The sequence below is a fragment of the Dendroctonus ponderosae genome, unplaced genomic scaffold (genome assembly GCF_020466585.1).
Source record: "Dendroctonus ponderosae isolate FM_Combo_2020 unplaced genomic scaffold, Dpon_F_20191213v2 Dpon_F_20191213_3, whole genome shotgun sequence".
NCBI classification, from domain to species: Eukaryota; Metazoa; Arthropoda; class Insecta; order Coleoptera; family Curculionidae; genus Dendroctonus; species Dendroctonus ponderosae.
Genome location: NW_026018508.1, coordinates 3757942 through 3784814, shown reverse-complemented (window position 1 = coordinate 3784814; position 26873 = coordinate 3757942). Strand labels below are relative to the sequence as shown.

The 26873-nt window shown below is 32.4% G+C and overlaps 1 long non-coding RNA gene across 1 annotated transcript; it reads right to left on the bottom strand.

Moving 5' to 3' along the window:
* Positions 1-5773: 5773 nt before the first annotated feature.
* LOC125503857 lies at positions 5774-25629 on the bottom strand. Its single transcript, XR_007281111.1, has 4 exons — positions 25520-25629; positions 24735-24929; positions 10231-10282; positions 5774-5948 (listed from the first exon to the last, which is right to left on the bottom strand). It is a non-coding gene; the product is annotated as an uncharacterized LOC125503857 (long non-coding RNA).
* Positions 25630-26873: the final 1244 nt, after the last annotated feature.

Below are 26873 nucleotides of genomic sequence, written 5' to 3'. Positions count from 1 at the left end.
ACCTTTGTGTTTGTGTGTAGAGATGCTGCGGTACAGTTATGTAAGCCGCAAGCATTTCCAGACTCGAATTTAAGTTTTGCGGTAAATCGTTTAAAGTTTCCTTTGACTTGTTTTGTCAGTTTTCGTGCCAACTCAAGAAACCTGCTTGTTCCAAATGCATATCTGTTGGTTAAATTCGAATCAAACTGGGTAAAATTCGATATTCAAATTAATAAGTTACATGTTGGAAGATATATTTTGGGCACTTTTTTTCGATGTTCTAAGTTTTTCGCAAATTTTATTGGCAATATCGTAACGTTTGCGGCGCTGCAAGTAGGTGCAAATACAGATAATGTTTCAATAATATATTTTTTTAAAAAAAATTATATCTTTGAAATACGGCTTCAAAAGAGAAACAGCTGCCGTCACAGCTTATTTTGAATTGAAACACATTTCAAAAACGTAAAGGAAGAAACTATAGAATTTGTCTACGTCATTAATCTTTAAGTCGAAGTACCTTATAAATAATACTATACTATTTAATTTCCTGAATGGTGCGAACTAATAATTAACCGGTGCTGCATCCATAAGAATTAGTCCAAGATGATATAAAAATCTCCCTCCATTTCTGAATGCAATCCCGAATAACGAATTTGCAGGGTAATCAAATTTCTGGTCGAGCGCACAGTAAAACAAGTCTGCAGCAAGTAATAGCAGAACACCATTTTTAATTTAAACACATACCTACTCGTTTGCTTTTAGGCGCTGAAAGTAATTTCCCTAATATTTTTCACCTTAATGTTAAGTGCATGCCCGGCACCATGACAAAAATCACTGGCCATTTCGTATTTTTGTCCATTTGCATAAATTAGGGTTCCATTAGTCAGTTTAAATTCATTATACAGATGCAAAATAGCACAACTCTGTGGTAGAATGAGAAATAAATTGTGAAAATGCATGCTTTAAACTCGTAATTAAACAGTAATATCATTACGAAGGGCTTTGTATAATTTCAGCTAATCTAGCCGAAAAGACGTTAACCAAAGGAACATTCTAAATTGCCATAAAACAATTGTTAAATACATTTGTTTTGCCATTATTTAAAAACTTCTAAAGATCTATAAATTAATGTGACTTTGGGTTGAATGCATTTTTCCAACAGAATATTGTCTTTTCTTTTCAAAATAGAAATAATTGTCAATGCACTGTGGTTGTTTCTGGAAGAATAATATGATATAAACATACTGAGTTATGTATATTCGTAATTTTTTAAATGTAATAAAACGTTATTTACCAATTTATTCAAAAAAAATCAAATTTGACGCAAAACGTAAAAAAATTTACATAAAAAATGAACAACAAATGCAAGAATTCAAACTGCTTAATGTACTGTACCAAATTACTAATAAATAAAACAATGAAAAACCTCCTCAAAAGAAGGAAAATCCTTTTTAGGAGAAAAAATTCCTAGGAGGATCAACTTACATTTTGAAAGATTACGATTCTATATATTTTTTAATTAAAAACACAGCACAACCTGTAGTCAAAAATAATGATTGATTGCGGAAGAATACTGACGGTAGCACTCATGAGAAACGATGGAAACCGTGTTGACTAAAAACACACCTTCCTACCAAAAGAAGGCATAGGCAAGCAACCTACAGTTTCGCAGATATTTCCTGTAACTCTGCATGAAGTAATGGTATGAAGAAAATAGATGAAATGCTAGTACTAATGATTATATCCACAATAAACCACTAATTATCATTACGGCATTGTTGCTAAATTATTGATTTCTTTTTTGGGAATTTCTAAGTATTTCATCATTTTTATTTTTTGACATTTCTGCAACATCTCCAAATGCATGGCGCTAATTTTAAGTCACTACCGGCATACGTTGCAAGTAAAAAAATTAATTTAAACTCAAAAACTAAACTAGGTGTAGTATAAAATAGTGCGCTTAACTCTTTCAGAAATGCCTAAATCTGAGAGAAAACCGCTTCAACCTGCTAAGTTAAAAATAACTTAGTAAAGTTCATTAAACACTGAACCGTACTTTCGGCTTGGAGACTTCAAGTAGCTACTTTTAATTTTTGCGAAATGCGTTTCAAACATTTGCAAGCAATGAGGCGTTGCAACTGTTTTTATTTACTCTTTCGGTGTATTTCGATTTATTCGGGAAACTTAATCCTGTATCTGCATATGTACTGAGCCTTACGAAATCCAGCGTTGAGTTACCTCTACATCCGCTCCTACGTCTATAAAATATATTGCTCAAATAGATCTCTTATGATATCCAGGCAGGAGCAGCGGGGTGACTGATGCCAAACCCAATATAATTTCGTGATAACGTCAATTTCGGACTAACAAATGTTTAGTCATTCCATCGTGGACCCCCGTAACGATTGTGATTTGTTTTCCTTTGGGGATGGGCTAATCAAATTAACTTAATTTGTGCGCCTAGTAAGTTGCAGCTTTCGGTAAAAGAGGTGACTCGAATGAACACTAATCTATTAAATATTACCAGTTTAACTTCATAAACGTCAATATATTCGATTGTTAAATAAAATCCATCAACATGTTTGGAAAACAAAAGTCCGGTCACCAAATTGTGTCCCTTGTAAAACATGGGTGTTTGAATAGAATAGAGGCAAATGTTTGTATGGATTTAACAATTATTTTGCAGTTTAACAAGAGCATTTTAATTTTATACAGCGAAAACAGAAATACTCTGAACATATTTGAAATAAATCGTAGGCATCGTAAATTTAATTAAAGCAATGTTTGCAGAGCGAATACTCGAATCGATATATGATTAAGTAAAAAAGTATATAAATTGAAATTTACGCCTTTACTAATACCACCGTTCAAAACGATTGAGAAATTATTGTTCCTTTGTTTCCTCTGAGTTGTGTAAACCCAATCTAATTAGTATCATAAGAAAATATTCAAAGAGATACAACATTTACGGGACATGGAAAAAACCAACATTTAAATTGCTAAATAATTTTACTGAAGCTATAAGAATATTAATTTCTCTCTCTCCTGTCCGTTTACTCCCGGGAGAGTATGGTGACATCATGTCTCAATTCCTCAGATCGTGGTTCTCCATCCTCTTGAGCTGCAAAAGAAGCTTTCTGCAAACCGTGTGCAATTATTTTTCCCTATATAATAAGTTTTTCCATCCAATTCGTGCTCTTGAAATGTGTTAAATATACCGTATTACACGTTAGTACGATGTTCTGTGTATGAGATTCGCAGGATTCTTATGTAGGCCCACATTTCTAAAGCGTCTCTCATCCTTCGATTGGCCATTTTCAAAGTCCAGGTCTCAGAGGCATACGAGGCAATAGGAAGGATCAAGGAGTTTAACAAATTCAGTTTGTTGCGTTGAGATATGGCAGAGAGTTTCCATCCTCGAGTTAGTTTTATTGTTGAGTTACGTGCTATGGTCAGTCTGCGTTCGATTTCTTCGTCACAACAGTCCTTGTTTGTAATAGGTGATTGAAAACCTTACAGTCTTGTTATCATAATTTGCGTCTTCTTTCTGTTCAACGCAAAACCTTGTTCTCTGCTGAGCCTGTCCAACTATATCATGATTTCCGTGACCTGCGTATCTAAGGTTACTAATTCTTTTTCTTCCTATGGTTAAACCCCCTTGATGAAGACGAGACGCCTGAGATTGAAGAGCGTCGGTGACACACAAGGCGGTATTTCTTGTCTTACACCGCACTTTGAGCTAAACGACTTAGAAAGCGTTTTATTGACTTCCACCTTCCCGCAGCCGCGGCCTTAAAGGTTTTTAAGCAAGATAATCATATGTTTTGGCATTCCAACGTTTTCGAAGATAGCCGCAGTTTCTCCCACTTTACTCAGTCAAATGCATGCCGCAGTCGACAAAGCACAAGTAAGTTTTTACATTAAATTCATATGCTTTTTCTATTATTTATCTTCCTTTCAGGAGACAAATCCTTCCTTTTCAAGGTTGTTCCCTTGTTCCCTTTCCGGGCATGAACCCTGTCTGTTCGTCGGGAGTCTGTGGAAGTGGAAAAGGTTTTAAACCCTTGTTTATGACATAAAGTAGAATTTTACTTGCATGTGACATAAGCGTTATTGTTCTCTAGTTACTGCGGCCTGTAAAAGAGCCTTACTTGTGTAACGGCAGGTACACCGATTCACGCCATTCTTTTGGCCATACCCCAGTTTGCCAAATTTTAACACACACTTTGTGGATTGCATCAACACCACACTCGTCCACATTTTATTGTTTCAGCGGATATGCCATAATTGCCAGGTTATTTGTTGTTTTTTAGGTTTATGGCTTTTTCTACTTCAGCTTTGAAGATTGGGGGATTTTCTTCTACCTCATCCATTTTTGGTAACTCATGGTCTTCGGCTTTATGAGTAGAAACAATTTTTCGCATTGTCTCTATAGCTCTGATGTGTTGTTGGCATCTGTTATTGTCTCCCCGTTATCATTTTTAACTATTTGTCTTTGCGGCTTAAATTCTCAAGACAAATATTTTACTGTATCCTATAGTTCGTCGGATTTATTTGTTTTTTTGCATGTTCTTCACGTTCTTGGCATACTCTTGCGATGTGCTGGTTTTTGTCGTTTTTACAGGATTTTTGAACTTCTTTGTCAAGAGCCCATTAATTCTCCGGGGTAATAGTTCTGGACAGGCTCAGCTTTCTCTGGCCATGTGTTAAGCAGATTGTTCCTTCCGTCATCCAGTGTTTTTTCCTTTATCGGTTTTGGATTTGTGGTTTTGCTGCCACAAGACACAATCCACTGTTTTGAGCGCTTCCCATGTTTGATCTGAGTATCCTTCAATCAGCGAAGGACCGGAAGTTCGTATCGTTTCTTCGACTAGTCTTAACAAGAGCCAGATCCATTAGTTTTATAGTAAGCCCGATGGTGATGTCCATGTTTCGATGGTGACGTCCCACAGACATCGAGAATGGTGTTTGAATGTTGTGTTTGATATGGTCATATTATTATTTGTGCAGAACTAGATAAGTCTTTCACCGCGATTATTTCTCTCGCCCAATCCACATTTCTCAACAACATTTGTTATGTGGGCATCGCATTGAAATCACCCGTTACAATTAGGAGGTCCTCTTGCGGAATGTTCAAAATAACTCTTTCCAGTTTTTTGTATTCAACTTCCACTTCGTCATCTAAGTAATCATTTATTTGGTACATATATATGTACCTAGATAATATGAAGTTTAACTGGTTTGGACTGAAATTATATTCTAATTAATCTATCGCTGATGGCCTCTTAGTTTTCTACATATTTGGTGTACTTCTTGTTGACCAAAAATGCGATTTCATTTGGAAATAGAGAAAATCCAGAAATTGAGGGGCATATGGATTTCAAGGAGAATCAATTTATCACCGTACGAAACAATGAAGAAACTCCAATCAATTTTGTTAAAGAGATTTGTATTTTTTATTATTTAAGATTTTGTAATTTAAGATTTTTATGTAAGTAATGTGGATTTAGACCGTTCTTAGTATTTTTAATACATTCACCTGAATTGAGGTAAATCAAACATAATTATACAGTGGAGACGCGTTTCTAGACCTGCCACTAGATTACATGCCACCCAGATTAACTGCACTTTACTTCTTAAAAGTGTTGAAAGTGAGATCTCAAACTTAAAGATATTTTGTGCAAGGTTCATGAAACTCAAAAATATTGAAGATTTGATTAATAGAGTTACAATCGAAACAAAACAAACTTTTTAATAAAACAGCTAATATTTACTACAACAAATCAAAGCCGGGAGTTTCATATGCATTTACCTACAGTAACAATCGTAAATAAAATTATTTGAAATTTATTCAATAAATCAAATTAGCTGGCATATATAGCGTGGCGACCGCCTCTCCTGTTTCAAACGCTATTATATTATTCCCGAATTTCTGGCGGTTTTCATTCATTTGTTATATCTTTGCAATTCTGGAATAAAATGGTTAATTTTATCATAAATCGTGTTTTTAGGTGAAAGGCTGACAGTTCGAATAAATAAAGCTATATGGCACGCATTTGGGTAATTAGGGAACAAACATTGAGCGAAATGCTATTTGAAATTTTATTTAATTAAAATCGGTTGATTGTGATGACACTAGATAAATATAATTTATAAATTTAATCAGCAGCAATATTGTGTATAACAGCAGTACTATTTAAAAAGTGCATTTTACGCTCAGAATAATTAATCAACTATTTATAAAAATATAAACTGGTACGATAAAAGATCTCAGCTAACTGACAATCAAATCATAGGGTTTTCAAACAAACAAGCAAAAGACATACACAGATTTCATCAGAGAACGAAAAACAACACTAGTATGTAGCCGAAACCAGGGGTTACAAATACGATTCCTGACTAAAGAAGGAATAATTTTTAACTTTAACAAATTTGACACCTGTGATGCCTCCAGATATTAAATCTAATGAGGCTAAATTAAATATAAATGCTCTTTATTTACATAATAATTGAATTAGTTTTTAAGAACAGAGAAAACTTCACTGCCTCCTGTAATAATTCTTCAAAATTTTTATTAACTTCGAATTAAATTTCCAGAACACTACCTTGATGTACCGAATTTAAGATATATCTTCCACATTTTCATATAAAGCTTATTGGTTTGAATACAAATATATGCTAATTCGAGTCGATCTTCGAAACACACTAAATATTTTCTGATTTAGTGACTGAAGCATCGTTTACTTGAGCGAAAAAAATCGAATCGTAAGAATTAAAAGATAAATTTGAATGTTTTATTCCAAGATCACCGATTAATTTTACCCGACATAAGTGGTTTTCTCACCCAATCCGTATACTAACTAACAACAATATTTTCGTTTGTTCAGTTTAGCATTGTTCAATCTCCCTGGCATTTGAGATAAAGAAGACTTTAGGGCTAAAATTCCTTTGAAAGATATTCAATCCATTAACAACTTGAAAGTTTCCTGTGCTTAACTTAAGTAGTATTATATTGCCCGTTTTAATGATACTCCCAAAGAACTTCTAGAAAACCCTATTCAAACTTTTTAGTTACGCTCGGTTTAGATAGGTTTAGTTTTTGGATCTTGTGCATTTTTTGAATGAGCGAGATTTGCATTCTCTATGAGGATATTTTACTTTGCCAATTATAATTGCCATTACTTAACTTTCCAAAATGTTGGTTCTAATTGTTTTAATGCGGCAATAAAAAGAACGAGAAAAGTAACAGAAAGTTGATCACAGCTATAAATTCAAACCGAATAAAACAGATATAGAATCTTTACTTTGAGCAAAATTAAATTATGGGTGTATAGTTTGCTAGTTGCTACTTTCATACTAGTCACTTCTCATTTTATGCTAAATTAGAATATAAAAAATTGGTATGTTGAAAGTAATTTTATAGACGACGTTAAGGCTGAAATAGAATTAAAATAAAATAAATTGTACCATTGTTCAGCATTTGAAGAATCGTTTTATATGAGCGTAGGATATTAAGTACCAAAAGAGCAGACTAAAGCGAAAGGATTTTACTTATGACTTACGTTACAATTATAAATTTAGTTTGGGTTAGTTTGGGTTTTTACGTTTTGTATGTTCTTGACACAACATTTCTACTATTCGTAACAAGCAAATTGTTTACTAATGTTATAATAACATTCATTTTCTATTGTTTAGTTATAAACTTGATTTTATTCTACTTTTTGTAGACCGCAGTGTTTTCTCAATTTTTCAAGATCCCTTCTAAAACAAGTTTAGGGCCTTGGAAAAAAATGAGGTCGATAAGTATATGGTTACTATTTTCGGACGGGTCTAAACTCATTTATTTACATTTCGAGTCCAGGTTAGGTGCAATGTTAGACAGGTTTGGGCAACGGAGAGCTGAAGCGATGGGCAGAAAGGTCATTAAGTTGATTGATGCGATAACATTAGCTCAGGCTTTATATTTTCGCAATTTCTATTACCGTAGAGCGAAATGCGGCTACCTGAAGTTGAGGATGCGAAAAGTTTTTTAATATTTTTCAGGCAGGTGCCACAATTTAATATTTTGATTACATCACATTAATCTAGTGTTTCTAGGTGAACTGAATTATATGTTTAAAAGTATTATATTTGTACATTAAATGCATCGTGGATTAGCCTCACAAATACTACTTTTTCCGGGAAGTATGATACAATAAATTGTAAGTATAAGATATAAATAGGAACATTTTTAGGTTGCTCCATTCATACGACTCGCATATCAAAACTTCATAATAAGCAAGACGACCGTATGAGACTAAAAATGTAAAACAAATCAGAACATTATTTAATTATTTAATCAAATATGATTTCTAAGTGAAATGAAATTGAACCATTGGCTGGCTATGCAATATTGATCAGAAGCTAAAGAACTTTCAGTACTATTTAAAATACATGAAATAACAGAAAGTTCCGTAATTAATACCTTAGAAGAAGAATATAATAATAAAATAACAAAATATATGTTGAGCTAACAAATAAAAGTAGCAACTAAAATATAAATCCGTGTTTCCAACAAAGAATACATTAATATGCCTAAATGCACAAACAAAAAGCGACTTTTTCAATATCTCTTTTAAAGTAACGGCCTTGTAATTCTTCAGACTTAAAAATTGGTAATATTTCTTCAGTTCTAATTGATACCTTTAAAACCTTTTTAGTTTTTCTGTATCTGTACGAGACAATTTTTTTCATCATTGACTGACATCTATTTTATATCTCTTAAAATCAGGAAGGTGTTAAATGATTTTGGTGTTGTTTGCTAAGTTCTTAATGCAGGCTGAACCTAAGAAATATATTTAATATTTTCAATTGATTTTAACTTTTAAGTGTAGAGTTATTTGAAGAGAACAGAAGCTGGTTCGACAATTGACTGAGAAAATGTTTTTGAATAAGGATAGTTATTGTCTAATAATAATAATTTCTGTAGTCTAGCAATAATAATTTCATGTTTTATCTGGTAAGATAAAGTGAAAGAGAACTGACTCAACAAATAAGTGACAGGCACGCTCAGCTTTAATTTTTTTTACTTCAATTTTTTTAATTTGTATTTCTCTTTGCTTACTATTCTAAATAGGTATTGTTGATCTGTCTTTTCTTTTCCTTTCACGTTGGTAACAATACGCTCACTTCATCTCAAACTTGATTTAAGTTTTATAGACTATAGGTTTGTATGGGGCAGTTTTCCTTGATAAACCCATTAAATTTTTAATTGATTTGACTTAAAAGCATGTGACTGTTAAATTAATTTCGTATTATTTCATTCCCCCGAGTCAAATACAACAAACGCAAACTAGTGTTAAGCATAGTTAAAAAGCCTAGTGAGTGAGATTACAAAATGTAAAAGCTTGTCGCTATCAAATGATATTGATCTATCTTTTATAAATGAAAAAGGGAAGCAAACACGTTGAGATATTTGAACGTATTTTGAAAAATCAAACAATCTCAGCTACAATTTTCAGCGTTATTCGTTTCCTGCAATATTCCGGAACCTAACCATTCACCAAGATTCATATCCGACAAAAAATGATCTAATTATACTTATTTGCCTGCGTGAAAGACGGCTCCCATTTATCTTGAACCATATCAAATATCGAAATCCGTCTATAAAAATTGCGCGACATCCATCTTGAGAGCGCGTTTTATCCTATTTGACTTTTTATAAAACTTGGGCTCTTTAGTTATCGGTTTTCCTTCGTAAAGAGGGTTGCCCTGAGCGTTGTTTGGCGTTTGAGAAATATCGATTTCGATTTGATTCTCAGTGTAATTTAAATCTGTCTACCATTTGTTAAAAATAAAACGGAATTCTCGATATTGAATGCGATAAATTAGTCCTTTACTAAAATATTCATTAAAAGAGATATTTTGTTGCGTTTGCTTATGTTTTTGATTATAGCAAGTATTTGATTAAGGTGAGCTCGGGTATTTCTAAAGTAACTCTAAAAGTCTCTGAATCCCTAAATCGTCACGTAGAAGAACTCAGGATGAAATAACAAGCCCAATATTTTTGAAGAAGAATTCCGTTCTAACTCTTATAAACCATTTCAGCTCTATCTATAAACTTTCCATAAGATCCATCCATTTAAACTGTATTTAAGCAAAACATAAATTTGAAAAGCGAGATCAACGATCACAATCCAAAAACTGATTTCGTGTGAAATCATTTTTCCAATCTGATGATTGATTCTAACAAGTAACATATGGTTGACTTACCCGAGTATTGTGAAGAAATGCCCATTCTTGTTGAAAGCGCTACTTTTGGTAGCTGCAAAAATAAATATAAATGGGTTTAAACTGGTTAATTACTTATTTGTTCTAATGAGAAATCAATGCCCTGATCTCTTTTTAAGGCTTTATTATTGAGTTAACACTCCTACAAACTAAAACTCACAGCTTAACATAAAAAGTTCAATTGTGCCTTCAATTCCATTCCGAGATTTGCGTTAGCAGAACACACGTTTCCTTAAGCAGGTGCGAACGAATATAAAGAGAAAAAAAATCAACAATAATATAAAAGGAAGATGGTTGATTTTATTAGGAATTCGGTCTGCGCAGTGGTGAAGAAAAATTAAACCTTTTCTTTTTCATCTAGGCCCTGAATTAGATGTACAGGGCCTTCAGCTCATCATTCATTTGCATTTAGTCTAGTCTGTCTCGTTATTTCTACAGAAAAACATGTTGATGGTTGAATAAATGTTTTGTGTAATCAAGGACCAATAAATTATCACCAAACTATGTGACTAAAAGATTAAATATTTCATCAAGCTGTACAAAACATGACAGAGTATTCTGGAGGGTTCCCAGCATTCTTATGGTCAAACAATTAGTACCGTGATGAAGGTGACAATACATTGCCGAAAGCTAGGTAACTAAAAAAGTTTTTCTTTTTCTTCACCACTGCCCAGACCGAATTCCCAAGAAAATCAACCGTCTTGCAATTATTCGATATCGGTCCAGAAACTGGAAATAATATAAAAAGCAAATTTCGAGAGCGAGAGTCTTATTTACGAAATATGTGTTAGTCAACATGGAATTAAATAAATATTTGAAAATGACCACATCTGAACATTTTCCTCTGAATTCAGCAAACAACTTATGTATGCTGAACGTAGGTACATAATGTAGAAGTCTGTTATTTTTTAAATGAATTGTTTTATGTTGTTATTCAGTATTGGACGTTCAATGTTGACGAAATTACTGCGAATTAATTAGAAAATTAAAACCAATTCACATTAGATTGCATATTTTTTGTATTTATTGTACCTCCAACGAACAATTGAGTTCCAAGTTGATCCATGCAATCTATTTAGTACAAAACTCCTATTTTTAAAGACCCAAATCGGGAATGTCAGGAAAACATATTGGTTATTAAATCYGCATCTTAATAAAGTCAAAGACGCAGTAGCTCTGTAAACTTTTTGTTATTATGTAAGCCTGGTACTAAAAGCCACGACTATAAAAATATTTCATTTAGARTATTATATCTCTAATTTKTATTACCCCTTCTAAGTCATTTTAGCTGATTGGCTTTCTGCAAGATAAAATCTTCAAGTGTTCATTCAAGTTGAGAAATGATAATTTCTTATTGGAAACCGCTTCGCCGAAACGGCCAAGAAAAAGCATTTCCACCCACTCATTTCCTGCAAATAAGAGTTTTTTTCAGTTTAAGTGTTCGATCTAAAGCGATGGAAGTTGTGGATATAAAACTTGAGTTGATATTGCCACATCAATCACCATAATTGCTTTCCGGGTTATCCTTTGAGGCCTGAATGGCGTTAGTTGAGTTGAAGGAAACCAACATTTAAATTTTGGTTTCAAGTGTATTTCTCGATTTGGGTTTCACAGAGTAACTGATACAACGTGATTCAGGCGAAGATAAATTGTGAGCAGGATATTTGCGAAATCATTATTATTGGAGTTGGAATAATTTGGCTTATAGCWGTTTGTATAAGTGAATACCAGGCAGGCATTATCAGGCGTAGAAGTAAATTCATTGATTCAAAATTAAATACATTTTAAAGTTTTGTTTTAATTTTTTAATGCGAGACATTGAGATCATTGACGTTATATTCCAAAGGAAAACTATTCAAAAATTAGAATTTTAGTTTGGAATTATTATTTGATTGTTGATCTATCATTAAGTAAGCTGCATTTTTGACGGGTAACTGCATGGTCATTTAACATTATATTTGTCGCGGCAGTTAAGAGATGTTTTATTTCAAGATTTGTTGCTCTAAGAATATTAAGTTAAGTGTTAGTTAAGCTAAGTATAGGGGCGCCACTGGAAAAAAATAATAAGCTTATAATGAAGTATTGAATATTTTAATTTTCGTAAAGATATCTATAAGTATCACAGCCTTTATAAAACAAATTTGCGGAAATTTCACCACACTGTGTCTCCAATGTAGCATTTGTTTCCAAATTAGCTCCAAGCATTACTCTCGTAAGCATAATAATTATAAGTTTATGGTTGAAGTTGAATAAAGCATAGATATTCAATAGATAACCACGACCTACGTAAGAAAATTAAGTTGAATGTAAAATTATGCTCTAACTAAAAGTAGTGATCAGGCGCATGGAATATTGTGCCTTTCTGAAACTAATTAAGTGCTGAATTGAAATACTGAAAATGAAAGCGAACTTTTAAATATAAGTCGAAAGTTAATAGCAACGTTCAAGTTGTGTTTTGCTTTCAGTTTAATTCGCAAAATGAGATCATCTGAACTGAGTTTAATTGTGAAAATTTTTAATTTGACTGCTCTTCTAGGCATCTAAGAGAACTGGAAATTAGACCGTTCCATACGTAATCAACGGTAACACGTGAGGAAAAGTAATTTGAAATGTTTTAGCACATAGTTACTTTTGTTGATTACCCAAGCAGCGAGTGGTTTTATGTTACCCCTGCAAATCTCTAAATAAAGATATTTCCTGGGGAAAGGTTTTTTTACAGATTCGAATATTCTCAGTCTTTTCAAGATAGAAGATAACCAACCCTAGCTAAATCACGATGCCAAGTAAATATTCAGTTCACGCGTTGGCATACATTTCTTGAATCCTTCTGATAAAATTCCTCAAGTCGTATCCTGAGCCCGCTGAACGTGTTAAGGGTCCTTGTCGGCAAAACAAATAGAAAAATTCCCCATAAACAACGCCCGGGTGTTCGTAAGATAAAACCAAAAGGGTGCTTTAAATCTTGCAGACATTCGGGAGTCATTTTGAACTGAAGAAGGTTTTCGTTTATATTAACCACCAGACTGGTTTTCAACACAATGCAAACTTCAGTTTAATTCAGATGTTTCCTGTTTGAGATTAGTTTTTATAAACTGGTTCCATAGTTCAAAACAAGCTTTCTACGCCTTCAATGTTCCAATAAACTATATATAAAAACCCGATTATAATCCCTTTCCTGAGTTATTTACCTAACCAATTTCGATGTGAAAGTCATCGAACCAAAACAATTCCAATAAATAACTGATAGAAAACCAAAATTACCCCATTAAGCTTGTCTCTGACAAATAGTCGCCTGATAGCACCCTTCGGTAGTTAAATATAATTGTCTTCCAATTAAGGAGTCGTTTTCTTGAAGGTTATCTAATATTTAAAAGTTACCAGTCGGGCAATTGTCGATCTAAAAGCCGCTATAAATACCGGAATATCAGAGACACCGGCATGACTTTTGTAATTTAATAGCCCGAAGAAAAACTAAAGTGGTAAATCATTGGCTGGTCAAGACACCTGCTGATTGAACCCAGACATACACCTGCTTAAAAAGTAGACTACAAAGTTTAATCTGTGTGGATCTTTTTTATGCTTTAACTTTTATAACTTACTTAAAGGCAATTAAATACCTCTGCAGGGATTGAAATAATCAAAGCAATTTAATATGGAAGATAATCATTTATATTTTTTTTATGACAAAAACTCCAATAACACCTTTATCCACCTATAAGTTTAATATTTCAGTTTTGATATTGTTGATTAAATAAAGTTCAATAAAAATATGATAGCGCAAGACTTGCTCAATTGATAACCGCTTTTAATATATCGCAATATTAACATTAATGTTCTAAATAGATTTGTTTTTTAATTTATGCAAGTAATACGCACAATAAAAAATAAATGTATTGCCAATATAGACGTGAACAACGATTATTGGAAATCAGAGAAAATTTTCAAGCAGCTCTAAAACGAACAAATTGAGATTTTTTAAATTCTGATATAATTATTTATGTTAAAACGCCTCTAAATCTATTATTATAATTGCCTTGATAGTTGGGTATCTTATACCATTTGAAGTAGTTTCATTCTCTATTAAAGCTCTTCAGTTTTTTGTCAAATTATTAAGCTCACACGATACTGTGGAAGCAAAGTTGTTTGATTTTCAAGGAATCCACTTAAATGCAATTATGTGCCTTATATTCCCCGATCAATTTAAACCTCAATTTATGAGATCCAATCGTTCTGATCAATTATACAGTTTCGACTTTATTCGATACTTTCTAACAATCAGAGGTAAAAAACTAGTCGAATGACATTTAAACGGAACCTTTTTAGATCAGTCTGACCTCGAAGTAGAGCAATTGTGCCATGTAAAACTGAAACTTATTCAAAAAAATTTCTGACTTTAACGCGGTTAAAATAACATGCAATAACAGACACAGTTTTTACCTACCGGAATTTGAATTACGAAAGGATTACATTTTACAATATATTTGTGACTAATTTGGTGCTAACTAGTAAATAAAAGGCTTATATTCTGTAACATATGGAGTATGACAAATTATTGAATTTATTTCAAGGTTCTGCTGTATTTTCCTGGCATTGTAAACTCAATGAACTTACATATAAAACTGCATATTTGTATGGTATTTAAATATTCACCATTACATATAATATAAGAGGATCTGTGCGTCAGCAAATATAATTTAACCCTTTTATTTCCAGAGTGCGTATGAGGAGGTATTGCAAACAATTTAAGCCAATTAATCTGCTTCCCTGTACACAGACTTATTTTGGCCAGAATCCCTTTCATTCTATTTGCAAAGATATTCGGTGTCAAACATATCACCCCATGTTACACGTCAGATTGCAGAAAAGAAATAAAATAAAACACCCCGAAAAGGGTGCATTACCGACATCAAAGCACACTACAACGATAACATGACCTGCCCGAAATGGAGTTTAAAATATTAGCTTCACACTTTATTTTAAATCTTTTCGCAGAGCTCAAAAATTGATGTTATTTTATGCGACAAAATCGTTTATCTGAAACTGCATGGAGCTTTTTCTATAAACAACATTGGATGATTCACCTTCCGGGCAATCAGATAAAAGATTGATTTGTCGAAGCCAGGCTATCGGAATATATGCAGTAAGGGAAATATCTAGAGAAAACCGGCATTTATTTGGGGTGAGCTGCTTCCCTCGGGAATGCCCTTTAGAAGCTTATACAGGGTCGGTCTACGTCAATGGTCAATTTGCTCCATTATGGTTGGGAAGCAAGTGAAATGAATTTTGAAACGAGGGTAGGTGAATGAACGTTCTCTTGGGATAGGCGCCAAATTTTTTCGATATAATTGAATTGTTGGTATCGAAAATGTAGTGCCGCATTAGCACTCAAAATGGAAAAAGGCATAATCGGAAAGCGTTGAATTTGAAATAGAAAGTAATCAGTTGAGAAAGTTTTCTAACAGTACCATTCATTATTTATTACTAAATGGACCAAAGAACACTTCAAATTTCCAATGACTTATAATTCTTGAAGTTTATTATCATATCATTTAGTCATTAGATGTTTGGTTAGAAGTCATAAGAATTAAGTCTCAGATAGTCTCAGTCATAAGAATTGAGTCTTACATTAAGAAGGATTTGTATAAATTTAGTCAGTTTATACAAAATATAATGGACTTTAAATTTCCAAAACCTCATAATTGAGCCTGAAATCATATTTTTTTCATGATTTTTGTACATTATTTGTTCGGTCTCTTTTTAATCGGAAAAGGAGTGCATGATAAATTCATTAGTCCTTCGAAATGAGACGTCCAAATCCCCCCATATTTTTCCTCGTGGCTTTATTGATCAATCAATCAAGGATGATTCGTGAAAGCTATATTAACGCAACTATATTCTGCAAAATCATGGTTTTTTTTAATTAAAAACGATTTACATATCATAAACTGAAATTAACGTGTCATGGAAAACATTGAGCCTAGTAATGAAAGTCAAATAGGGGAGAAGTGTGTTTTAACCGAATAAGAGAAGTCGAATGGTGAGTCATTTAGCTAAACAAGACGATACTAAAACCAACTGAAATCGTTACAAAAAGTAGTTGTTACATTAAGAAAATATTCTAGATATAAATACAGTAATTTGCTCTGCGTAAATATTTGCTAATTTATACAAAACGTTCGCTAGCATTGTATCACTTTAAGTATTATTTATTGAATACAATTTTATAAAATAAATAAATCTTGAAGCTTCAATTCAATCAAGCAAATTTATCTGCTTTAGGAGCTCCACATATTTCATTTTTGTTTACTAAGGAGTATTTATGAGTTTAAAAACTCCATTTAAGAGGTTACTACATAACTTAATTCGTTTTTCGTAAATATCTTTTGATTTGCGTTTGTTTAGGTTTAAACCAATGTAAAGAAAATGGAGAAAATATAAACAAATTAATTAAAGATATATTTATGAAACTAAAATCTGGAATATCAGACTGAAAATATAGCTGTACTCCATCTGAATACAAGGTGAAATGATAGATAAACGGTATATGAGAAGAGTATGTAAACATCTTTTATGAGAAGAAGCAATGGGCATATGGGCGCTGCGGCTCGCTCGAATCTCGAAGACCAATCCACCAATCCAGTCCAAGAAAAAGAAGCACATCAAACAGTCAGTTTTTTTGGATATAACGGCGTCTCAAAAATTGCTTTCAGGTTTTTGATTTTTGTCGCTCCAAATTCGGCAAATTATTTCGAAAATTGCTGTTCAGTTCGTCAAATTCACCGTGCGCTACGTTCATTTTACGGTCGACATAATCGTTTTTGGCTCAATGGTTGCCCAAGCAAACAAAATAACCGAATTTGGAGCGAAGAAAACTCTGACGTCATTATTGACACCCCGTTAAATCTCGCAAAACTCACTGATTTTCGTACTTTATGGTCTCGAAGAAGTTTGGAAGTGGTCGAAAATTGGACTTCCAGATTGCTCTTCATTTCAGCCAGCCGCGGCGCCCATATGCCCCAAATCATAGTTAAGCCTATAATAGCATACAATTGCCTCTTCAATAACGCGAATACCATGTTAGCATTATTTTAGTCAGTTTTATTTCAGTTTAAAGTTCTATACCTCTAAAAAATCTCCTTTATATGACATAGGCGATTTTAAAAGTATATATCAAATAAAGTAATCTTATTTCAATTGGATTTAATTGTTATTGCAATTTGCTGCAGTAATATTTTGTGATATTTTTGGAATCATTATACCGCCATCCATGGATATCTACATAGTAACATTTCAACTGACTAAGAAAGTTTAATATAAAATTGACCTGCGGATGTCTAAATAAATGTGGAAAAGGTGGAAAATTCTAAAAACAAACCCCCCACCCAACTACTATACGAACGCACAAACATGACAAAGATCTCGGAAAGACTCATACAGTTACAGACAAAATGGACAAACAACCCCCACAACTGGACCATACTGAATCCCCTTTGTCTTACAAGACCAACCAGACAATCCCGCTTCCGTTTCCCTACATTAACGCTACTCGAACACTTACAAACGCAACGGACTAGTGGACAATAAAATAATTTCTTCTTGCRACTGAAATCTTATTTATTTAATAACATTGTTAACCTAGAATGGGAGAATTTTCATATTTGTTTTTTATTTAGATTGGGACTGCATGTATTAAACAAGGGCAGAAAGACCGATAGGTCGATAGCCTTTTTTAGAAATAAAGATGTTTACTACTACTATTTTGTGTTGTCCTATTATAAGTTTGCTGAACAAATACCTATGTTTTCAAAGATATATCCTCGGTAAAAGTGAGAGTAAACATGAGAAACATGTAAATAAAGTTAGCTAAATATCAAATTTAGAATAAAATATCATAAGCGCTGGTCGAACACAAAGTTGTAAAATTTAAAACTTTTCTGGGTATTTAGTACCTAATCGAATATTTTGTTGATGTATGTTGCTATCAACATTCTGCCTCATTTTTGTTCCTCGAATAGAGATTTAAAACTACTTCAATTCAGTTAGAATTACCGTGATTATAATTGGAACCAGGCGCTAAAAGAGAAGTAATCTTTGTAGGTAAAAGTATCACTCTTGATCACATGATATTATTAAATCATACTTCTTTATTAAATCATTGCTGTGAAGATTTTTGGCAAAGAAAAATGTGTATTTTCAGCCATAGAAACATTAAAAAAAAACCTATTCGAGATATACAAGGTGTTAAAATATTAACATCGTGTTCTTCTAGTCATTTTAGAAGGGGGTCTTCCTGAGAATTTTTTAAATTTTATGTTTCGTTGTTGAGATATTCGATTTCCAAAATGGCGAAAAATATTAGTTTTTGCTGTTTTTCTTTAAAACGGTTAAACATAGAAACTTCAATTTTGTTATACATTATAAGCTGATTGAGTGCCACTCTATGCTCGTGTTTTGTGGTTTATACAGGGCAGAAATGTGGAACCCCTAATTTTGTTTTGTTCAGAACTTTTTTGTGTGCACATAAACTTTTCTCGACATAATTTTGTTAATTACTACAAGTTATTTAACAACTTTTTAATCTCTTATTGTTTTTCCTAAGACCACTAGTTTGCCCTCCAAAAAAATAAAATCGTTTTCTTTGCCGTTCTCAAAATGTGTAAGTAATTAAGTTATTTTTTCACCAAATCAAAATTATTTTTTTAAAATCTAATAACGTTCATATAATAATTTTGGTACGCATTATTAGTTGATCTAGTAATCAACCTAAATTATTTTTCTAAATTGTATATTTTGGTTCAGATTACAATTACTAAGTTTGAATAAATTATACTTAAATAATAACATGGTAACAATATGGGCAACGATATAAACAAAATTAAATGTAGATAACCATTCTAGTGTTAATTTAGCAGCTGTTAAAATTGGTCACCTTGACAGTCTTGGCATAATCGCAGTCTTTTAATGAAATTAAAATTTACAAACCGTAAAAGTTGACTGAAGTGCTTATTTCCTTATTACATAAAAAAGTTATAAATATAAAATTTTCTTTCCTGAAGTTCTTCGATTGTATTCACTTCTGTTGAATACACCGTATTTTTAAATGGCCCCAGAAGTAAAAATCAAACGCGTTTAGATCGGAGATCTATGAGCCGAGTTTATAGGAGCATCTTGACCTCTTCCAATTCAACGGCCTGGAAAGTTTTGATCAAGCTGAAACGATTTAATTTTTTGCGGGAAAACTAGTGCCCTTAGGAAAAACAATGACAGGTAAAAAAGTAGATAAATAACATGTAGTAAATGTAAAAAGTATGTTGATAAAAGTTTAGGTGCACACATATAAGTTCTGAACTAAGCAAAAGTAGGAGTTCCACATTTCTATCCTTTATAAAAGTAAATTGAACTACAAAACACTACCATACAATGACTATCCAGTAGCTTATAATGTATACCAAAATTGAAGTTTCTATGGTTAACCGTTTTAAAGAAAAACAACCAAAACTAATATTTTTGGCCATTTGGGAAATCAAATAGATCAAAAATGTGACCTAAAATTTCAAAATTATCAGGAAGACCCCCCTCTAAAATGACTAGGAGAACACGCTGTTAAAATTTTTTAACATATTTACGGAACACCCTGTACAATCTTTAATTTTTTTAATATTAATTGCTGCAACTTTTTGGCGATTGCGCATTTATTGTATATGCAAATGACATTGGTTTGTAATAAATATTCTCAACTATTTCATCATAATTGAGCTAATGTTATTGTCATAACTCGTAGTATAAAACTAGCAATACAAAAGTTGGTTTCAAGTTTTACATTAATCGGTTAAGTTTACATTCACAAGTTAATTTACTCGGTGCACACCAATTGATTGTTAAGTTATGCAGTTGCCTGTAGCCGAACGGTCGAAGTCCAATTAGCTTATCCGGGTTCCTCAAAAATGCATTAAACAATTAGCAGGGTCTCGTTTTTGGTAATTAACATCGTGGCATTTCCGTAATTGAGTCAAAGGACGTCGCATTTCAAAGTGTCTAATTTAGGAACGTAGTAATTAAGAGCCCGCCGTTACCCGTAAGTTCGAAATGTAGTCGAGAAGGGTAATAAGAAGAGTCTTTAGGCCCGTTTTAGTACCTTTACATCAATTGCTTCGGTGGAAATTGAACTAAATCAATGAATTAGCTTAATTATCTCTCAAGTTTTACCATTTCACTAGCATAATCTTTTAGACAATCATTTTATTTGGCACTTGACGTTTCACAAATTTGAAAATTTACAGTAAGTCCATTAAAATATAATAGCATTTATATATAAGGTCGATTTTCCTAGATAAAGTGATATCAGTTTTTACTGGACATGCACAAACAATCCTGGACATGTCCGGGCATTTGGTAAAACTGACTGCTTTCAGTTCCTAAAGCATTTGTTTCAGTGTTTTGTCTCGAATTAGCCGATTAATTTTCCACTTGCTCAGCTTGCAAGATACCTAGTTATCTGTTGTTTCAAAGTGCTTATTCCGGTTATTGATTGAAGAAACTGGTGAAATCGTAGGCAAATGATAAAATTTTAAATAATTAAATAAAAAATTAATTAGCTAACATGAAGCAAATGCCAATTGGGCTCATTCCATCAGACACTATTTTATTAGGACTGTTAGATTAATTAAGGTATTATAAAATTGCCCGGTTACATCGTCTGAGCTGTAATGTAAATCCAACAAGAAAAAGACAGTTGACATATTTGCAATTCGGAATAATTTACATATCAAGCAAGCTAATAGAATGTTGTAATTATATGATATCGGAAAGCAATTTAGCCCCATTCAGAGCAATGCCAAGAGATAGCGAACGGTAATGCAAAGCGAGTCATATGTGTTATGAGGAGCTATAACGGTGCAATTATAGCAGTCGAGGGTTATTAGTGCACACTTAGGTAGTAGACACGTACCTCCAAAATTCGGAGAGGCATGCCGATTCAATAATAATGAAGCTGCTAATGAAATTGGTGGATGTGAATTCGATCCCATCAAGATTTTCAATAGCAGTACTGATGAGCATTAGTTACATATATTGGTATTAACGTTGTTCCTGATTTAATTATTGGTCGAGTTGCATGGAGTATTTGACTTTCCATTACACCATTTACAAGTGATAAATAGAAACGAAAATATTCCAAACAATGAGATTTACATCTCGGCGATTTTCACATTAGGGCAATGTACGATCCGTTAACTTTATTTTGGGACGTAGGTTTCAAAAAGTCATTACACACTTGCATGTACCATTATACACTTGTGCAAAGGTTCACATTAGCTTTGGCCCAAATGAATCACTGTAACGTGGAACATGTGCAGTAAAGCACTTCTAAAAAAGCACAATTAAAATTATTTCCAGTTCACTTTTTTCAATTCACTTGTGCGAACGCAATTAAACTGTATTCAACGTTCATATCCCCGTGGAATCTACCCCTATTGCAAATGCATACCCCATTGGTAATTAAATAATTGTAATCTTACCATAACTTGGCGCTAATAGTAAGCTGTGCGTATGCAGGGGACTGCTAACCACGATTAAATGGCTTTTCCAAGCAGGATCGGCATTACCAGATTTAAAAATCACGATAAAATATATAAAAGTCTGCAATAAACATTTATATTTAATTAAACTTTTCAAAATTTCTTGCCCAAACTTGAGCCCGAACCCTTTCAGATTGATGGAAAGCTCACACTTTATACCTAATAATAGGCAAGACTCTGCCAAGCCGAAAATCATTTTAATCTTTAAGCAATTAAAACTGTATTTCGTATATAAATAATCAAATAATTTGTTAAATCTTAACAAACTGATAATTAATGTAAATGAGAAGGATTTTGAAAATTCAGATCTGTGGATAATACTTAGTAAACCTATTGTACACAGGATGAGTCAGCGAAGCGAGATCCCTACAGGGTAGGGTAGATTGGGTAGATCGTACAGGAATAGCGACTGAAAAAAAGGCGTTTATATAAACGTTGAAAGCATTGAAGTGTTGTGGTTGTTGCACAATTATGCCAGTCAAGTTTATTTTTTTAAATGGAATTTCCTACGTTTTAATTCAGAATCAGGTTCTACATTGAATTCCAAGTATTTTTTGTAGAATATACTATGTGACTGAACTCAATAGTTTAGGACATAGCGGGCGTTTATAACATGGAAACGCGACAAAATTAAACTCTATGATTATTAGTTTTCCTTATTAATAGATTATATAAGTTTAAAGGAATTAAAACAAATGTTCTGTTTCCGTTTTTGTTTTGAGTTTTGATCTGTTCCCAAATTATATCGTTTATTTTATTAAAAAAAAAGTTTGTTGCGTTTCCATATTCAAACGTCGTTATGACCAAAACCATTGAATTAATTCACATAATATGTTATACAAAAAATACTTCGAATTCAATGTAGAAACCGAATCTGGATTAAAAAGTAGGCTGTTCCATTAAAAATACTAACTCTGACTGTCATAACTTTATTTTGAGCCATCATGTATAGTTCAAGGTAACAGAAAAATTAATTTTGCGACAACCATAACACTTTTATTTGAACGTGTTTTTTCGGTCGCTATTTCGGTACGACCTAAGACTCGCACGTCTCGCTTCGCTGAATCACGCTGTATATTATTAAATCTTCATTGCTCTAAATGAGCAATTCGAGAAAAAAATGTTTTGAAATTTTCAAATTTGGGGCAAACAATAATTATTATCTTAACATGATTATACTCAATTTGATCCTGATCTTCGACTTGCATTAAAAATTTCTACTTCTCATTGACTAATTCTAATAACTTTGTAGGCATTCTGAGGATATTTCGAGCTTTTCGATAATTGAAGAATACTTTGCGAACTTGGTCGTCAGCATTTTTAAAAAGATAATTTATTATTTACTTGATAATTCTTTCCTAAAATGTCTTGTAGCAAAATGTGCAGTGCATAATTATTGAAACTAATAGGCTTTGCCGATTCTTTCATTTAAAATGGCCGACACATACACAATATCTAAATAATATAAATCCAGACTTAGTATATAGGCGCCAAACCTTTATTGGTGTGAAATCACTCATTTATATGCATATGCGAATAAGCACGTAATGTAATAAACGTTTTTTTTCTTCGATTTTTAATTGAAGTTTTTTTATTCCTGCAATGGGTGCATTTGTCCTTTGAATTATTTGCACAACTATAAGCTATGCTCCTAAAATATTTACTTGGACGCAATACATTTATAAACATTTAAAAAAATGATAATGTTCACTTTTTTCGGTGTCCATCTGTAGGTACATATTTTATATATTTTTCGAAATAATTTCAGGCAGTTTCAAGTAAGGATTAAAATATCTTGGTTTAAACAAATTTATGATTTATGATCTTTATGAGTTCTTATGCGGGTTCTAATTATGTAATAAATTATAAAACAGAATTAAAATAGATATTTTAGATCATAATCGACATAAATCACTGACGGATAGAAAAATGTACTAATTAAACTATATTTTAAACAAATGATTAATTAGCGGCATCGGTTTTCTTTTTAAAATTAATAGTAAGAATATCGTAATTGTAATTAAAAATAAATAACAATGTATATTGCAGACTACCATTTACAGTCAACAAACATCGCACATAACAAAATTTGTTTTAATAATGAAAATATAGATTTGTAAAGTATTAACCCAACGGCATGTTTAAATTGCAACCACAATTAAATCGCAAACTGAATTAAAGGTACACGTAACATTTTATAGTATTTTCAGCTTTGTAAGAAATATCGCTTTGTTTTTAAAACACGTCCTTTACAATTCATAAAATAATTGTTTTTGCTGCACAGAGAGCTTCAAACCGAACGCTAGAAAGTTTGATATAAACACTTGGTGTCAAAGAAATTTGAAATTAAATGTTTTTGATTGATATTATTCAGCAGACGCTTTACAACGAACAGTATAATAAAATAATTTTGCTGCAGCTTTTGTCTTCTTCAAAAATGCACTAATTGGCCATTCATTTGAATCGGCAATCTTCCAAAAGAAAAGTTCTCATAATAAATTATTTCAAGCCATTAAAAATGTTTCTTACAAATGTACTGAAGTATAGGGAAATAAATTGAGTTTCCAATTCGCTTGAAAATGTGTTAACATAAGCCACAAATGTGTTTTGATATTGATTCAGTTTCTTGAAGCACAATGAAACTTTTTTCACAACTTTTTTGTTTTTTTTTTGTTCGCTTCGTCTAGACAGGTTAAAATGTATTTTTGCAATGATTTTGTACAAAGTCGATATTCGACCGTTTTAGAAAATTACTTCAATTTTTACTTTTGAGTGTACGGTAACACTGTTAAAATATGCATTTCTCAAAACTGGGAAAAATTATCGAATTTAATAAGACCCGCTACGTGTATAGATTTCAAATCACTACTCGTGTATACCAATAATCAACATTAACTAAAAATTACTCACCAAAATGTTTCATTGTGCAGATGATGGTTCCGCATTTCATTGCTCTCTTTGTTAGGATGTTCTGCACTTTTGCACAACACTCACGCACTAAAAGTTATGCTCGCGAATACAGAATACCATTTAATTTGTAAAGTTTTGCACTGATCGGAATCAATTTTCATATCATTTTTATGAAGATACAGCGCATCAGCAAGTCTGGAACAAAAGAAAATTTGTATAAATTGTTTTGTATACGTCCTTCCTCGAATAAGAAAATGAAAGTTTATCTACTTCCCAATATGTTTTCAGGCAGTTTAATAGTTTGACGAATATTTAGTTACACAGTTACAAAGTTACTTTGGTTTACAAATTATGTGTCAAATTTTTGTTAATTAATTAGAAAATTACTGGCTGAGAGATTATTATTGGGACTCACTGTATGGTATTTTGTATTAAAGGATGTGCCAAATGGCACAAATTGACATTCAATGCTATTTCATGAATTTATTTCTGTTCTGATCTGATTTCTGATATTTCATGAATTTTAATCTGATGTATTTACTCCTTCAAGTTGCTAATAACTAGATATCCATGAGTTTACTGAAAAAAAAAGCAAAATTTCAAGCACGTTTCAAGCAGCACGAGTGCGAGTCAGACGAGTAACCGCCAAAGGAAAGTACTTCTGAAATACTAATAACCGGAACAATTTTAAATGCCAGAGCCTTAAGGTGATTCTTAAATTCCTGGTTGTAATGCTGTTCTTGAAAATGTGTAGAAAATACATCAAAACGACATCAATTCGTTACCTGATGTTCAAGTTACCATTATCACTTAAGTTATTTATGTAACAGTTTTCACAAAACCATCTTAAAATCAATACACTATTCCGAACGTCTTAATCCGCGTACAACAAAGTATTAATTTCACCCACAAACTTGCATGTCGAGACAGCATGGACAATGTAATTTGTTTACGTTAACTCCTAACCAGTTTTTTTATATTTAGGACCGGCTAAAATGGTTCACAAATGTTGCATATAAATCTGATTCGATATGTACAATTTATTGGGAATATTTTTTTCACGAAAAAGCTGTTCATATTTAATTATACAGCACGGAATATTTTCTTAGGGTAATTAATTTTATCCTATCATTATTTTCTACAAGCTTTAGAAGCATTTAACAAATCTTGACGAAAATCACTGTAGGCGAAACACAGTCGGTACAGTCAAACTTTTTATATATTTCAACTGATAATTAGAGCAAAAAATACCTTCACTAACTGTGCAACTTTGCTGAACTCGAAGATCGTTCATAGAGCAACAGATTTTTTGTTTTAAAAAGACAATGGTTCTAATTGACTAAAATTTTTAATTAAGTTGGTAAATTGAATAAAATAAAATAAAACAGTGAAATTTATTTTATTTAGGTGACAAATATCTAGAATTTTGATAGCTGTTTTTATGAAACAGATGTTACAAAAATTATAATTAAATTCCTGTGTGTTTTTTGCCTAGCTTCTTAACCCAAACCAAGAAAGATTTCTGGTTTAACGCTTTAGTTGACAAAGGGTGGGTGCCTGACAAATTGCGCTAATTATAGAAATGCGCACAGAAATCCACCTTCAGGTTCTTTACTTAAGAAGCTTTTCAGGTGGGTTTCCAAATCAAAATTTAACTTTTCTTTACCGTACTGGAACTTATCAAACAACTTTTTTTCCTTCGCTTACTTCTTTCAAACTTTCCGACGGTTGCTTTGTTACGATTATAGCATATGCAAGTATGATCGTTGGAAATCATAAATTACCAGCGTTTGTGAAACAAAATAAGGAAATGTGTGCAAAAATTGCAACTAGAATTTAGTTAACTCCAAGTTTGGCAGCGTTTTTTTACTAGCCGTGGCGTGTTAGGCTAATGGCTTTATTGGTCTTATGTTTACTGTGGAAATGATATTAAAATATCGCGTCCATGACCCGATTCTTAAACGATTAACTTCATATTTATATTATTTGGAGAAGAGAAAACGGGCCAGACCTTTGCTGAAATACCATTTTGTGACAGTACGGATATAGCACTGGAGTAATTAACAAGACGGATTACAGAAACTAAGACAGTTTATAGGGCAGTAACACGCTTCCACTGTGGCAAAACAAACATGGGAC